Source organism: Erinaceus europaeus, chromosome 23 (assembly GCF_950295315.1).
Source record: "Erinaceus europaeus chromosome 23, mEriEur2.1, whole genome shotgun sequence".
Lineage (NCBI taxonomy): Eukaryota > Metazoa > Chordata > Mammalia > Eulipotyphla > Erinaceidae > Erinaceus > Erinaceus europaeus.
Window position 1 is genome coordinate 10,500,361 of NC_080184.1, and position 16,518 is coordinate 10,516,878.

The window sequence follows — 16,518 nt, forward strand, 5'->3', positions numbered from 1 at the left end:
GTCTCTGTCTCTCTACCTCTCTATCATCCCCTTCCCTCTCAATTTCTGCCTGTCTCTATCCAATAAAGATCATTAAAACAACTAAAAAAAAAGGCAAAATGGGCAGGGACTGGGTGGTGGTGCACCTGGTTGAGTGCATATATTACAAAGTGTTAAGGACCTGGGTTCAAGTCCAGTACCCACCTGCAAGGGAAAGGTTTGCAAGTGGTGAAGCAGGACTGCTTTATCTCTTATATAGCACCATTCTTTCTTGATCTCTGGCTGTGTATATCCAATAAATAAAAATCATTAAAAGAAAATAAAAAAGAAAAGGAAAAATGAGTAAAAGTATATAAAGACAGAGAGCTATGGCCACTCAGGTGTACACCTCATCAATCTCTTACAGTGTTCAAGGATCCAGGTTCAAGCCTCTGACCCTTATCTGCAGAGGGAAAGCTACATAAGTGGAGATCAGGGCTATAGGCCACTCTTACTCTCTGTCTTCTCCTTCCTACTCAAATTATCTTTATCCAATAACAAATAATATAATTAATATATACATACTTATGCATTACATGTAGACATATATTAGTCAATCCATGTGTGACCTTGGAAGAGCCACTGCATTTTTCAATGCAGGGGACAGGGACACAGAACTCTGGTGGTAGAAATGGTATGGAATTGTACCTCTGTTAATTTGTAAGTTTCTAAATTACTGAAAAAAACTGAAAAAGAAAAAATGGTCACTGTGGGATGTGTATAGAATCTAATGGAGACATAGAATTAAGGCTTAGTGAATCCAAAGTTCCATAAACATCCATGACTGAGGGTATAAAAAGTGAAATATTTTGCTATTCTCATAAGAAAAGAAACAAAGAAAAAAAGAAAGAAAAAAAAGTACTAAGATAAAATGTAAGACTTTCCATAGATGCCTCAGTGATAGATTCCTCATAGATTCCTCCCTGTTGGGGAATGTTAGCGTAAATTGAACAGATCTTCATTGAAATGTAGTAATGAAAGTCAATCCTAGACAAATTATAAGCCTTATATTACTCAGTTACCACTAAACTCTAAAAGTGTGTTTATGCTGTAAAGCTTTCCTTAGCCATCTATTGAGAGTTATTATTGGTAATTATTCTTCTTTTTGGGGCTTTCTCTGAGCTTCTCTTCTCACCAAGGTATTTCTCATATATACATGCTTCTTTTTTTTCTTTTTTTTCTTTTTTTTTTAAGATACAGAGAAATAAAAACCACAGCATTCCAGTGCAGTGAAGCTCAGGATCTAACCTGTAGTACACACAAATCATTTGTGTGTGTATGGTGTGTATGTGTGTGTGTGTGTGTGTGTGTTTGTGTGTATGTGTATGGTGTCTTAGTTTACCAAAGCTAATCTCTGGTCATTGGGGCTGAGGAATGAAACTGGGATCTGTGAATCTAAGATACAATTATTAATTTTTCTTTTATCTATTTTCCATCTTAATGCCCTTTTTTACTGTTCTTGTAGTTATTGGTTTAGCCCTTGCTAGTTTCAGGCAACTCCCTTCTCCCCGCCCCCTACCCTACGTACTTCCTGAGTCCACTCTGCCGCTGGAGGAGAAAGATGGAGGAGCAGATTGTGTGGTGACTAGATTGCCTGCTCATGAATAAAGATTAAACTGCGTTCTCAGCTCAGCCATGAGTTTCTGGTCATCTGTTACCCAACCGTGAAGTCAACCTGGCAAAAACGACATACGGCACTACAACGTGGGGCCTGACCTGTGCATCTCTCAGATAAGTGAAGACAATTTGGCTACCTATCTACTATGGGCTGCTTTTCTGCTTGTGAAGAGGTTTCCAAAGACCTCTGCCCTTTCTTCATGAGACTGTTTTTCTGTTTCTGGAACATTTCTCTCTTGGCCACACTATGGTTTCCACCCAATGCCTGCCTGCAGGAGCTGGCTCGTTGCTGCGTGGTGCAGGGCATTCGGCGCGGGCTCTCTCCACACTGCTCGGCCACTGGGAGCAGGGTAGCAGACAAGGCGGGCAGGGGTACAGCCCATCCTGGCCACCAGCCCGGGGACCTCGGCCCATGCCTTTTTCACAGCCAGCCCGCCCGCCCTCCTGCTATGAAGTCTGGGCAGATCCCAGACCACCCAGAGACCACGGGCTCCCTGCCGGGACTGGGCCCACTGGTGGAGATCCCCAGCTTGGCTCTGAAGGCAGAGGAGCTAGAATATGCAGAGATCACAACCTGCAATTCCTGGAGCTGAAGTTGCACTAGAAGCCACCGCCAGACAACGCACCCCCAAACAGCTAGACAATACAGATCTAAATTCGTGTTTAAAATGGCATGTCTTCATAACAAAAGCTTTTCTCCTTGTGTATTGAAGACCATGCTTATGTGTGTGTTTAAAGTTTGGTAAACATTAACTTTAAGGTTAAAAATGTAACTTTAAGGCTACATTCTTACCAGACAGTTAAATGAAAAAGGTTTTCAACGTAATTCTCATAAAGGTAAAATTAACTTACATTTAAAGTCTGAGGTAAAAATTAGTTAAAAATCAATATATTTTAACTAAGTTGGTCTAAAAAAAACCTGCGCACACCTGGGGTGCCACACCTGTCTGGCCAGATAGGCAGGCCACGACCGCGGTGTGACAAAACAGTGCGGGTGACCTGGTTAGGGAACCGGACAGGGGCCTTACAAGCTCCTGTACGGTAGACCGTACCCAAGATAGGTGGTGGACAGAAGCCTGGATATTTGTGTGGACGGATCCCTGGGTCTCCCGGTTGGCGGAAAGGCCTTGGAGGGCTAGGTGGACTTGGTTTCGCTTCTGAAAGCTTACTATTGTTGTTTATCATGCTTTATGCAGGCCACCCAGGGAATGTCCAGGAGACTCCGGAGACGCTTACAGTGCAACCCCCCAAGTCTAGTCTGGACATTCCAGACGAGACCCCACTGGATGAAAAGCCCCTTACAACAGTAAATCCCAGCACTTCAAGCCCCAATGACTTGGCTATCCAGGTTGAGCAAGGACTGAGCACTATTCTCAGAAATATTACATTCAATCATACAGACAATGGTCCTTTAGCTTTCCCAGGAAACATGTTACATAGCAACCCTGAAATGCACCTGCATATTGTCTTAGGTAGGTTACAGGAAAGTGAGCTTGGCTTAAGGATCAGAGCAAGGCGCCGTGTTCCCACTAGTGCCCCCCCCCTATTCTGGGTATTAAGGTCCAGTGCTTGGAAGGAGAAAGAATAGCCCTTTGGATAAATGAGAGCAGTGAAAGCATTTAGTTCTTACTGATAAATTGACTTTTGTCTGAAACCAAAGGGATGTGGTTAATAACCCATGAAAGAACAGTATGGCTGTGCTTTCGTTTTGTTGGTAGTTGTATGCCTTCAGTTCCTCCTGTCTGTGTTACTTATAAAAAATGTACCCTGTGTACTTTGTGGTCAACTGACTTGGCCAGCTTTTGATTTATGCTTCTTTGTTATGCTATTATAAAAAGAATCTCTATATCAGTAAAAGATCGCAGCAGCATTGAAACTCATGTGTCTCAGTGTTGTCTGTCGCGCCGAATCCACCTCCCACCTATAAGTCTCATTCTCCCTGGATCGGCCTGCTGAGCCCCCAGTTGGGTGGTCGGCGGCACCTGGCGCCTGGAACAGGGACTTGAAGACAGGTGAGTATATTGTCAGGAGGGGATCGGTTCCTGCCGGAGGGTGCTGCAGACCCGCCAGAAGTATTTGGTTAAGGGCAGGTAATCATTAACAGTATGGGATTGTCAGGATCAAAGGGAAAACGTATGTTCCTCTCAGTATTGCAGCACATGCTGTTAGAGCGTGGGCTCCGAGTGTCAGAAGACACTGCCGCAGAATTTTATGCTAGGTTAGAAGAAGCCATAAATAGGATGATGCCCCAAAGTGAAGGGACAGCCATATTATTAAAGCAATTGGCTTGGGAAAATGCCAATCAGCTGTGTCGGGACCTAATTCGTCCCATACGTAGGACAGGGTCCCTACAGGATTACATACGAGCCTGTGCTGATGCCTCACCTGCGGTGGTACAGGGAATGGCATATGCAGCTGCAATGCATCGTACCCCCATTACCAAATTTATCAAGACTACTTATGGGGGTGGGCGGTCAGACAAAGACCTGAACTGCTTTGGTTGCGGTAAGCCTGGTCATAAAAGAGCAGCATGTCCCAATAAAGGCCAGAACAGAGAGTCGGCCAGTAAGGGTGTGGCACCAGGAATATGTCCCCGATGTAATAAAGGGAGACATTGGAAAAATGAATGCAGGTCAAAGTTCCACAAAGATGGGACCACTTTAAAGGAAACAGAGACAAAAAACTAATTGAGGGGCTGCCTCTCAGCCCCACGCCAAGAGAGGATCCAAAAGGGACAGAATGTCCAGACACAGGGACACAGATTGAGCCCCCCTCTAAAACTATTCATGACCTTCCTCGAGCCACCCCGGGTAGTGCAGGGCTTGATCTCGCAGCACAGAAGGACTATGTGTTGTCACCCCTGGATGGAATAGTGGTAATAGAGACTTGGGTTAAGGGCTCCTTACCATCAGGGCTGTTTGGGTTGATTTTAGGCAGAAGCTCTGGAAAGGACAAAGGTGTAGAAGTCATACCAGGAGTGATAGACGCAGATACCCGGGATGATATAAAAATTTTGTGTAGAGCCCTGAGAGAGGCTGTAATCATCAGAAAAGGACAAAGGATTGCACAGATCATATTGCTCCCCTATGTAAATTTGCCCAATCCAATTTTGATGCAGTCCAGAGAGGGGCAGTTTGGCTCCTCTGACGTTGTGGCATGGACTCAGGAAATTACTGCAGCAAGGCCGTTTCTTGAAATACACATTCAGGGAAAACCTATAAAAGGGTTGTTGGATACAGGAGCAGATAAAACCTGTATAGCAGGAAAAGACTGGCCTCAGGCATGGCCAGTCATCAGAACAGATTCAATCTTAATGGGTCTAGGGATGGCAGCTAATGTGGCCAAAAGCTCTGGGATCATTCCCTGGAGACATGGAAAAAAGACAGGGCATATACAGCCCTATGTAATTCCCTCATTGCCTTTTTCTTTGTGGGGGCGAGACATTATGCAGGACTTAAATCTCGCCCTGACCACTGACAATGTAGAGGACCAATATTTTTCATAGGGGCCATTGATAATTTATATGCAGATAGCATTCCATGGAAGTCATCTGAACCTGTATGGCAAAATCAATGGCCCCTCACCATGGAAAAAATAGAAGCCATACAACAAATTGTGAAAGAACAAGTGGATAAGGGACATTTGAAAGAAAGCAATAGTCCTTGGAATACACCGGTTTTTGTAATTAAAAAGAAATCAGGCAAATGGAGATTGCTGCAAGACTTAAGAGCAGTTAATGCCACTATGGAAGACATGGGAGCCCTGCAGCCGGGGCTTCCTTCTCCTGTGGCTATTCCTAGAAATTATCATATTATAGTTATAGACTTGCAAGATTGTTTCTTTACTATCAAATTAAATCCCATAGATTGTAAAAGGTTTGCATTCTCTGTTCCCTCAGTTAATCATAAAGAGCCTTGTAAAAGATATGAATGGCAGGTGTTGCCTCAAGGCATGAAAAACAGTCCTACGTTGTGCCAGAAATTTGTAGATATGGCTGTGTCCCCCCTTAGGCATGGATATCCAGAGGCATATATCATACATTTTATGGACGATATTTTGATTGGGCATGAAGACATTAATCAGGCTAGACAAATATTAAGAGAAATGACTGTGTCTCTAGAAAAGTTTGGGCTAAGTCTAGCCCCAGACAAGATACAAGAAAATAGACCAATTCAGTATTTGGGACACAAGATACATGAAGGATATCTAACGTCTCAGCATGCCCACATTCGTAGGGACAAATTAAATACTTTAAATGACTTCCAGAAATTGCTGGGAAACATTAATTGGGTTAGACCATATTTGAAAATCACAACCGGAGAATTAAGCCCCCTATTTGATATATTACATGGGGATTCACATCCTAAGTCAAAAAGACAGCTGACCCCTGAGGCCACAGCTGCACTACAATTGGTGGAGGAAAGGCTAGAACAGGCTAGACTGCATCAAGTGAATTACGCCATACCTTGGGCATTGCTCATAATGAAAACTGCTTATACACCCACAGGATGCCTGTGGCAAGATGCTCTGCTAGAATGGGTCCATCTGCCCCACTCTCCATCAAAAGGTCTCATCTCATATCCGAGCCTGGTAGACTTACAGGACTGTGGAAAGGGCCAGACCCTCTTATAACTTCAGGGCGAGGGTATGCTTGTGTCTTTCCACAGGATGGAGAATCTCCCATCTGGATCCCAGATCGACTCATCAGGCACGTCGCGACGCCACAACAGAAACCGAAAGAAGATGAAGCAGCTACGGAGGAAACTGCAGAGGTGCACACTGATGCCGCAGCCGATGGCGGGATCGCTCCCAACCATGAGTCAGATACAGCGGTTGATCCAAGTGGCCACGCAGGCAGTGCATGAGGAGGGGAAACCCCCTTCTATGGCTAACATTTTCCTTGCTTGCATGCTTTTACTTTCAGCAGTTCCAACACAAGGTGATTCATATTGGGCATATGTTCCAAAACCTCCATTAATTCATCCCGTTACGTGGCAGGAAAGAGAGCATATAAAGGTTATGACTAATGTGTCTGATATTCTAGGGGGAACTCCAATATTCTCTGTGGGCCCAATAAAGTCTTCCACATTAACTTACGAGGGCAGAGCAGACTCCGCCCCTATATGCTTCAGCCTCTTAGGCTTCTCAATCTCTGGTTGCTTGCCAGTGGCATATAGGACTTTTGTGACTGACGCCCCGGAGTCTGTGGAAATACCAACACCTGAAAAAAGGTTGGTTTGGGAATTACAGATTAAAACTTTGGGATGGTATACAGAAAATGAGACTGCGAGTACCACAGAGACGTTACCCATCACTGACTGTCTGCATAAATATAAAAATCAAGACTCTCAGTGGATATATGATGATCAGACCCCTAATTGGCTCTCGTGTGGATTCCAGAAAAGGGGAATCCCCTATGTGGTTACAGGAACTAACACTACAGTATGGGACTTTTCGGTCTCATCTCCTAATTATAATCAAGCTGGTTATTTTAAAAATAATAGTGAAAAGTTTAATAATTATAACTCCAAAGACAAAGTTATTCATAGATTTTTTACAGCAGGCTTTGTGGAACCTGTTTGGATAACTAAGAACACCGACGGTTCCTCCTTAATGCAAATGGATCTGTTCAGATTGGCTGCTGCAGCAGATATGATTTTATGGACCAAACCAAAAGCTACACACCCTGAGCCAATAGGAGCTAGGGCATGTGTTGGGTATCCCTTTGGCATTTTGATGGCAAAACGCTCTTTCTTCTCAGTCTGCCCCATTTCAAGCAACTCATACCATATTAAATGTCTACAATGTGTTCTAACAAATTGCATGGAAAATGATTTTAAAAAGGAGTTTGATGTTATGCTGTTAGTAAAAAGACCTGCTTATGTTATGATGCCTGTAGACCTTAAACAGGAAGCATGGTTTGAGGATACAGGACTCATGGTTGTACAAAGACTAAATGAATTATTGCGGCCAAAAAGATTTGTGGCAGCACTTATCCTAGGAATTTCAGCCTTAATAGCTATCCTTACCTCTTTCGCCGTTTCGACAACAGCTTTAGTAAAAAACATCCAGACAGCCCATTTTGTGAATGACATGCATAGGAACATTTCCTTAATACTTGCTGAACAGCATATTATAGATAAAAAGTTAGAAGCAAAACTCAACGCTCTTGAGGAAGTGGTTATAGCCCTGGGGCAGGATGTAGCTAACATAAAAGCTAGAATGGCAACAAAGTGTCACGTCTCCTTTAAGTACATTTGTGTCACCCCAGCTAAATATAATGATACAGAAAATTGGAATAAGACAAAAGCACATTTACTAGGAATCTGGAAAGATAATGATTTAACTCATGATTTTCAGGAGGTGCAAGATTATATCACTGCTACCAGCACTGCTCATTTAAATAATTTTGGATTCGAATCCCTAGCTCAGCAGCTCTATGAGAATGTCTCTGCTCTCAATCCTTTCACTTGGTGGCATTATGCAATAGTGGCAGCTGTTGCCCTAATAATAATCATAGTGGTTTTCATGGTGTTTCCTTGTCTTTTCAGAGCTCTCCTATTGGCCATCAAAACCACCCGGAGGGACCTAGAGGAATTCCGTCTTAAAAACAAAAAACCGGGAACTGCCACACCTGTCTGGCCAGATAGGCAGGCCACGACCGCGGTGTGACAAAACAGTGCGGGTGACCTGGTTAGGGAACCGGACAGGGGCCTTACAAGCTCCTGTACGGTAGACCGTACCCAAGATAGGTGGTGGACAGAAGCCTGGATATTTGTGTGGACGGATCCCTGGGTCTCCCGGTTGGCGGAAAGGCCTTGGAGGGCTAGGTGGACTTGGTTTCGCTTCTGAAAGCTTACTATTGTTGTTTATCATGCTTTATGCAGGCCACCCAGGGAATGTCCAGGAGACTCCGGAGACGCTTACAGTGCAACCCCCCAAGTCTAGTCTGGACATTCCAGACGAGACCCCACTGGATGAAAAGCCCCTTACAACAGTAAATCCCAGCACTTCAAGCCCCAATGACTTGGCTATCCAGGTTGAGCAAGGACTGAGCACTATTCTCAGAAATATTACATTCAATCATACAGACAATGGTCCTTTAGCTTTCCCAGGAAACATGTTACATAGCAACCCTGAAATGCACCTGCATATTGTCTTAGGTAGGTTACAGGAAAGTGAGCTTGGCTTAAGGATCAGAGCAAGGCGCCGTGTTCCCACTAGTGCCCCCCCCCTATTCTGGGTATTAAGGTCCAGTGCTTGGAAGGAGAAAGAATAGCCCTTTGGATAAATGAGAGCAGTGAAAGCATTTAGTTCTTACTGATAAATTGACTTTTGTCTGAAACCAAAGGGATGTGGTTAATAACCCATGAAAGAACAGTATGGCTGTGCTTTCGTTTTGTTGGTAGTTGTATGCCTTCAGTTCCTCCTGTCTGTGTTACTTATAAAAAATGTACCCTGCGTACTTTGTGGTCAACTGACTTGGCCAGCTTTTGATTTATGCTTCTTTGTTATGCTATTATAAAAAGAATCTCTATATCAGTAAAAGATCGCAGCAGCATTGAAACTCATGTGTCTCAGTGTTGTCTGTCGCGCCGAATCCACCTCCCACCTATAAGTCTCATTCTCCCTGGATCGGCCTGCTGAGCCCCCAGTTGGGTGGTCGGCGGCACTGGGGTGTGTCTCTATCTTGAATGGATATAACAAAACGTTAAATAAGACATTGTTGATATGTAAAACTCTCAAATACCTTCTCAATTGGAAATGGTAGATTGCACAATGGTTATGTTAATGATTCTCATGCCTGAGGCTCTAGCAACAGTTCTTTGCCTTACCACATTTTATTGTGCTTAGATTGGTTAGGAGCCTTAAAATGAAACAAAAAGAGACCTTCCAAATTTATAAAGATACTTAAACCAATTATAATCATCGAGTTATCTATTGTGGTAAACTTCTAACCTGCTACAAGTTTTGTTTCATAAGTGAATTGCAGCTGTCAGGTTCTATACAGAAAAGCTGAATTCCAGCAGCTGACTTTCCTCATACAACTTTCCACCCCCTGGCATTCTTCCGTAGACATCTGCTTTGGACTGGCACTTCTATCGGACTCACTGGTACACCTCTTGGACACTTCGCACAAAACTAGCAGCTTCCCTTTATGCTGCTGGTACTCTCAAAGACTGACTGCAGCCAGCTGCCATGGGACTTTATAGGCCATACTCCCCCCCATGCTAGGTAATGCCCACAGAGGCAAGAAACACCCCCCCAGAGGCAAGGCAGGAAATGTTCTTTAGCTGATAAAGCCTTGCCCAAAGAGGCAAGAAACGCCCCCCTCAGGCCTTCCCTTGGCAGCACACTGGTTCTTGTTGTTCGCTTACTTGTTCCTCCACGTTTGTGCCAGTTTCTTTCTTTTTTTTTTTTTTTTAAATGCCTGTACAATACAGGTTTCTGTTCACCCCACACTCCTGATACTATGGTCAATTAAGTTAAAAAGAAAAGGGGGACTTGTTGGTAAGCTTCTAGTTCTGCTTCTGTTACATTGCTTGACATTGTGGTCTATTTACATGATCTTTCTGTTACATTGGTTTGGTCTCACGCCCACACCTCTGGGAGATTTGGTTTAGACCTTGCCAGTTTAAGGCTTCTCCCTTCTCCCAGCCCCCTACCCTACGTACTTCCTGAGTCCCACTCTGCTGCTGGAGGAGAAAGATGGAGGAGCACATGGTGTGGTTATTAGGTTGTTTGCCCGCTCGTGAATAAAGATTAAACTGCGTTCTCAGCTCAGCCACGAGTTTCTGGTCATCTGTTACCTTCCCATGAAGCCAACCTAGCACAAACAACACTTGCAGGTGGGGAGCTGGGTGCTCGCACTGGGATCCTTCCACTGTAACTTGCATTTGCACTATATGTGCTTAACCCGCTGTGCTACCACCTGACTCCCAAGATACAATTATTTTGACACAATAATTAGGCACTTTCTGCAGCCTAATTTATGTGTTCTATATCCTTTGTTCAGAACTGGGTTATAGTTGTAAGAAATCTAAAGCTTCAATCTATTTCACTTTAAACTATATATGTCCCCCCAACCCTCACCCTATTAGTCGTGCTAGAAAATCACACACTTCTGGACTAAGTGAGTAAGGGATTGACCTGAAGTGCTCCATCCTGGCCTCCTGGTAACCCTGTCAGTACCAGTCAGCTCCAGGAAAAACTTGGCTTACTAGAGTGCACAGTGCACTTACAAGAAAGAATTTGTAGTGAGTGTGGATCTCTTGGAAATGGTGTGGAGAGTCAACAGGGAGAGTTCAAAAATAACTGCCTGTATTAACTTCTGTACCCTGCTTGCTTGTGAAAGCTGTGCTTTTGGCTTTTATAGCCAGCTGTGTAACAAAGGCTGACACTGCTCTCAGACAGTACCTCACTGGGAGCCAGTCCCTGGCCAGGCAATAAGGACTTTCAAATTAGATATTGGTATCAAGTTGTTTTTTTTTTTTTTTGCCTCTTCCCCACAACAAGTGGTCACAAGGGAGATTATTCACAGATGAAGGCCACATGTGATGAGGACTGTCCTGATATTCAGACTGTCTGGAATCAAAGATGAGGAGAGAGCTTTCTAGAATGTCAGAAATAGGGAGCTGGGCAGTAGCACAGCAGGTTAAGTGTGCACGTGAAGCATAGTGCAAGAGCTGGTGTAAGGATCCAAGTTCAAGCCCCTGGCTCCCCACTTACAGAGGGTCCCTTCACAAGTGGTGAAACTGGTCTGTAGGTATCTTTCTCTCCCCCTCTCTGTCTTCCCCTCCTCTCTCAGTTTCTCTATGTCCTACCCAACAACAAATAACAACTACAAGTGCAACAAGATGGGCAAAATGGCCTCCATGAACAGTGGGTTTATAGTGCAGGCACTGAGTCCCTGTCATAACCCTGGAGGCAAAAAAGAAAGAATATCATAAATAATTCTGAAGGGATAGCCTTTATTTACCTATGACGAAATAAGGAATGAGCAGAAATCAAAGGCTCTTTTCAGGGACAAAGGAAACAGGAAAGGTCGTTATTTTTCAGGTCCTGCATTCATGGGGTATCAGCAGGAAAAGCAAATACAGCCCCCTCAAGAATGAACATACCATCTCCTCTGCTTCTCCTGTTCAGCCTTTAGTTCAGGGGAGATGATCTTGCGGAATGACAGTTGACTTTTTACAATATCCTATAGAGAGGCAAGGACAGGCCCTCCCTGCCCCACACAACTGTAGGCAGAGGAACTGGAATTTCTTTCTTCTTTTCTTTTAGCAGTCAGGGACAATGCCCCTCCAGAGACCAATTGGATGCTTCCTTTGTATTCAGGAGTTTCCACCCTACAGACTCCCACAAATCTCCTTTAGCTGGGACTGCTGACTGTAGGACCCCACTAGACACTCCACAGAACATACCCTGCCACCTCTCCACTCACCAACACTATGTTTCCACCCTGGTGAATTACCCAAAAGCCTCTTTTCTTCCTGGGCTCACCTAAAGTCACTTGGAGCCATTACTGACAATAGCTTGGAGTCTCATGCCTGCACTCTGTTAATTCACAGGTGATGTCTCTCATCCATTTAACTCTGGGGGCTTTCTCCAAAGCCTTGGCACTGAATGATGGCAGTGTGTGTCCTGTCCTGTTTGTACCAAAGTTCACTGATTCTGCAGTTCTCATCAGTATCAGTGTCACTGTCAAGTACTATTGACTGGATGATTGAACCAAATATTTCCTTTAGAAAAAATAGTAATTAGTGATGTAATAATAATTAACAAGATTGTAAAATCTTGTTAACATGGGTACAATTCCATACAGTTCCCACACTCAGAATTCTGAATTCCATCCTCTCCACTGGATGTTTTCTATCTTTCTCTTTCTTTATTTCTTCCTCTCTTTTGCCTCCAGGGTTATTGCCTAGGCTTGTGCCTGCAAATGAATCCACTGCTCCTAGAGGCCTTTTGTTCCATTTTTATTTGACAGGACAGAGATAAATTGAGAGGGATCAGGGGACAGTGAATGGGAAAGACAGACACCTGCAGACCTGCTTCCTTGTAACCAAATATTTTAGTTCAGCTAGGACATGGTAATTTCTGAAAATAAGAATCATGTTACTTACTCAATTAAACTTGTAATAATGGAAAAGTTTAATTATTTTCACAATATTGCACCCACCATTATTAATGCAAGTGCCAATATTTCTAGGAAAAAATGACTAAATATTCAATATGACACTCCTAGTGACTATGGGAAACTTCCATATTTATAGATCATATAACACAGATGGATCCTCTGCTCACATTCAGTCTGACATAAGGTGAACACTGAAGTAGGGAAAGAAATCATCTCCCACTATACAGAACTGGAAAAGACAGGGTGATTTATATTCTTTTCAGATAACTGAGTGTTCGATAGTATGGGGAAATATAGCAAACAATAGTCAAGATGCAAATATAGGACAAAGTTAATGCAATTTCCATTTACGTGAATTTGTGACACACAAAGTCACACTGTGAGCACCTCTTCAACCCTTGTGCTTGTTACATTTTAGCTAATATTTATGGTGTGGACACATTATTTTATTTATTTATTGGATAGAAACAGAGAAATTGAGAGGAGAGGGGATAGAGAAGACGGAGAGACACCTGAAACCTTGCTTCACTACTCATGAAACTTTCTTCCTCCAAGTGGTGATCAGGGGCTAAACCACAGTCCTTGCACACTGTAATGCATGTGCTTAACCAGGTGTGCAATACCGGGCTCCTGGACACATAATTGACACAATTTTATTATTGATGTTTTTCACTATGCAATTGGCCTGATAGTCAATAGTGTCTGTCATCTCAGTGGAAATATAAGAGGTTCTCACCATCAAAGTTTTGGCACATAAGTGTTTTCTAAAATTCTAATTTTGACTTAAAAGACTGACTTGTCATATGCAATATAATCACAGCTGGTGTGAAGACTTGCCAGTTTATCTAGGATAAAAGCCTCAAGGAAATCAACAGAAAGTTTGATTGGAAAGGCAGATCAGCAGTAGTGTTGTGAATGATTAGAGGCCCCGGGTTCACTTACAAGCATTGCATATGAAAGAAAAATGTAAAGAAGGTTCACACTCATAAAAATGTTTTGAATAGAAATCCACTCATTTCCTCATACTTTTAGAGAGGCAGAGACTATATCTCTTTGCCAGATAGAGACCTAGGAAAAAAAATGTCCCTGTGACCCAGGAAGGGCTCATAAACCCCAGATCTAATGGCATCTTGGTGTTCAGACTCCACAATGTGAAATTCAAAGGTGTGTTGACACCTGCTATCTGTTGCTTTCCTTTTTGCTGTAGCTGGGAAAGAAGAGCATCCTCAGAAGATGACTCAGGGTGGGACCTGTTCCATCACAGCTCTGCCTATTGGGCACTTTATTTGGGATAGTGTAGCTGCATTGTTAGTGGGGCATATGCAGTCCTCCTCAGCTTGGTGAGTGTCCAGTGTTTCATCAGTGCAAGCAAGAGATGTTATGAATAAAAGTCTACTTTTTAAGTCATGACTTAAATTGTGGGGATATAGCAGGTTGAGCAGGGCTGACACCACAATGATCTCTCAGAGACTAGGAGCCAAAGAGCCTCCCTGCCCCTCCACCCTCTCCCCAGCTGGCCTGGTTGCCAGTATTTTGCACCTGTCTCAAAGGCAAGAGCTGTTTACTGAAACTCTTGCAGAGAACAGTCAAGTTTCCATGTCCTGCAGACAAAAGGGTGTTGCTACAAATAGTGTAACCATTGAGAAGGCATCAGCCTTTGCCCAGTCCATTCCTGATAAGACTGCAACTTCCCTACCCCAGCTTGTTCCCACTTCATGATACTGACCTATACAATGATTGGTCCAAACATACTTCCTTTTTTCTGCCTGCTTGTTTGAGTATAAGAATACTTTGTGTAACCCAATTAATACACTATCCCCTACTGTAGTGTCCAGAGTGGTCACTCTACATACTCACTGCCACCACAGCCTGTTCTTCTCCTCTCCTATGACACCTTTCTGGTGGTCAAGAGACTGGTGAGCATGGGGTGGTCAAGACAGGCCATCCAGAGTTTGCCCAGCATTAACTGATATACTGGTTTGTCCAGAGGGTAACTAAGATGAGGTAATTATCAGTATGATGATGTGATAAAAATCTATCTACTTCTGAACCAGCAGAAGTCATGAGGACCCTTCCTGTCCTAGGACCCAGGTCTGGGTAAACCACTCTGATTCTTAAAGAGACCAAGCCTCCTGTGTGGAGTAGAGTGTAAGCTCCTGAATCCTCCACAGGCAGAGAACTACATGATTGTGCTGACCAGGAAGATCAGGGTGATGTCCTTGATGCAGCTCCTCAAGTGTCAGAAGGTCATCATGTCTACCTTCTAAGCATCTAGATACTCAATAATGACTATAATTACAATGTAAACAAGCTCCCATATGTGAGTTAAGTGGGCACTGGGCTGATTGCAGAAGTGGCCCCACTGTCTCCACCTAGCCACACACATTTTCCCATGAGCCCTCCTTTAGGAGGGGCCTCCATTTCCCCAACCATGATCCTGAACTAGGACTGTGGCCTGCTTCAGTCAAAGGACACTGAGCACATAGTGGAGAGGCAAACTACAACGCACACTCCTGAACTCCCAAATGTGGTTCAAGCCCCCTGGAAAGAATCAGGAATGATCTCCGACCCAGAGAAAGATAAGCACAGTTGCAGAGCATCTCTGGAGGTCTTAGCTCTGCTGACTGCCAAGCCCAAGGACAAGGCTCTGTGCACACCTAGGCCCTGCCCACACTGACGTTGGCCTCTAGGTGAACAATAGGTCAGATCGGTAGAATGGTTTCTCCACTTTGTAACTACCAGGAAGAAGCCATTGTTCTACACTTTTAAGGGATGGAGCTTATTTCTGCATTGCCAAAGACTGGCATGCCCAGGTGAGGCATGGAGAGATATGTGGTGCCTCTTCAGTGTGGGAGTAACTTCCTGTCAGCTTGTGACAGCACTGGTGATTGGCAAATTTGTTCAAGAAAGTTTAGAAAAATGTTCCTACCACTACACAATGAAGCCTCTAATTCACACCAACGAATATACTGACATCTAATTGCCTTGCTGGGAGGCTGCAGGCCATCTTATGCTTGATTACATTTATGAATGAAAAATAAGGGAACATATTTTTATTGTCCAAGCTAGACAATTAGGTTTGTGTTCCTAAATGGAAAATATTTTGGGATGGACAAGGCAATTCAGTGGTATATACAGTTTGGGTATAAATGTGTTGCATATATAAATTTAATACTCAGATGAACAATTCAAAATATATCGAGAAATGATTTTATGCAATTTTTATTTGTGATTAATAGTGGAATTCCAGATAGTAAAGTTACAGAGTATGGATCCACACCACATCCAACATCAAAGTTTTATGTTCCCAGTTTCTCAAAGATAACAATTACAGTTCTTATAATGTAATAGAAACAGTCCCTTTGTTTCTGTTGTTTTTTTTAAAAAATCTTTCTTTTGGGTAAGTTCTGGAACCTCAGTTATATGAATTCCTGTTGAGTGAGCTCATATAGTAATCATCTTTTATGTTGTTGATCAGTAAAATAAGCCACGACTACAATTCACTGGGCCTGTTCTACCCTGTAAAAACCATCTGCATGCCCTCAGGTCACTTCATTCTGCTTCACAGTCTGAAGACTTGTTTCCCAGTGACTTTAATTCTGAACTCTGCTGATATATAACCATATATTGTTAACTATAAACCCCAACAATTTGATCTGGGGACCAGATTTAGTGCAGGAGCTTGTGTAACACTGACTGAAGTGAACCATGGTGAGGTGGTACTGGCTCCATTGATTTTTTTC

At 43.3% G+C, this 16,518-nt stretch overlaps 3 protein-coding genes across 3 annotated transcripts in view; 1 reads left to right on the forward strand and 2 right to left on the reverse strand.

Annotated features, from left to right (window-relative positions):
* LOC103127427 (zinc finger protein 709-like) overlaps nt 1-16,518 on the reverse strand; it is a 426,106-nt gene that overhangs the window by 395,221 nt on the left and 14,367 nt on the right. The gene's annotated exons all lie outside the window — the stretch shown is intronic.
* Nucleotides 1-16,518, reverse strand: part of LOC132535538 (zinc finger protein 850-like) — a 340,468-nt gene that overhangs the window by 309,568 nt on the left and 14,382 nt on the right. The window lies entirely within an intron of this gene.
* The window catches only part of ZNF317 (zinc finger protein 317), a 371,627-nt gene that overhangs the window by 92,750 nt on the left and 262,359 nt on the right, over nt 1-16,518 (forward strand). The gene's annotated exons all lie outside the window — the stretch shown is intronic.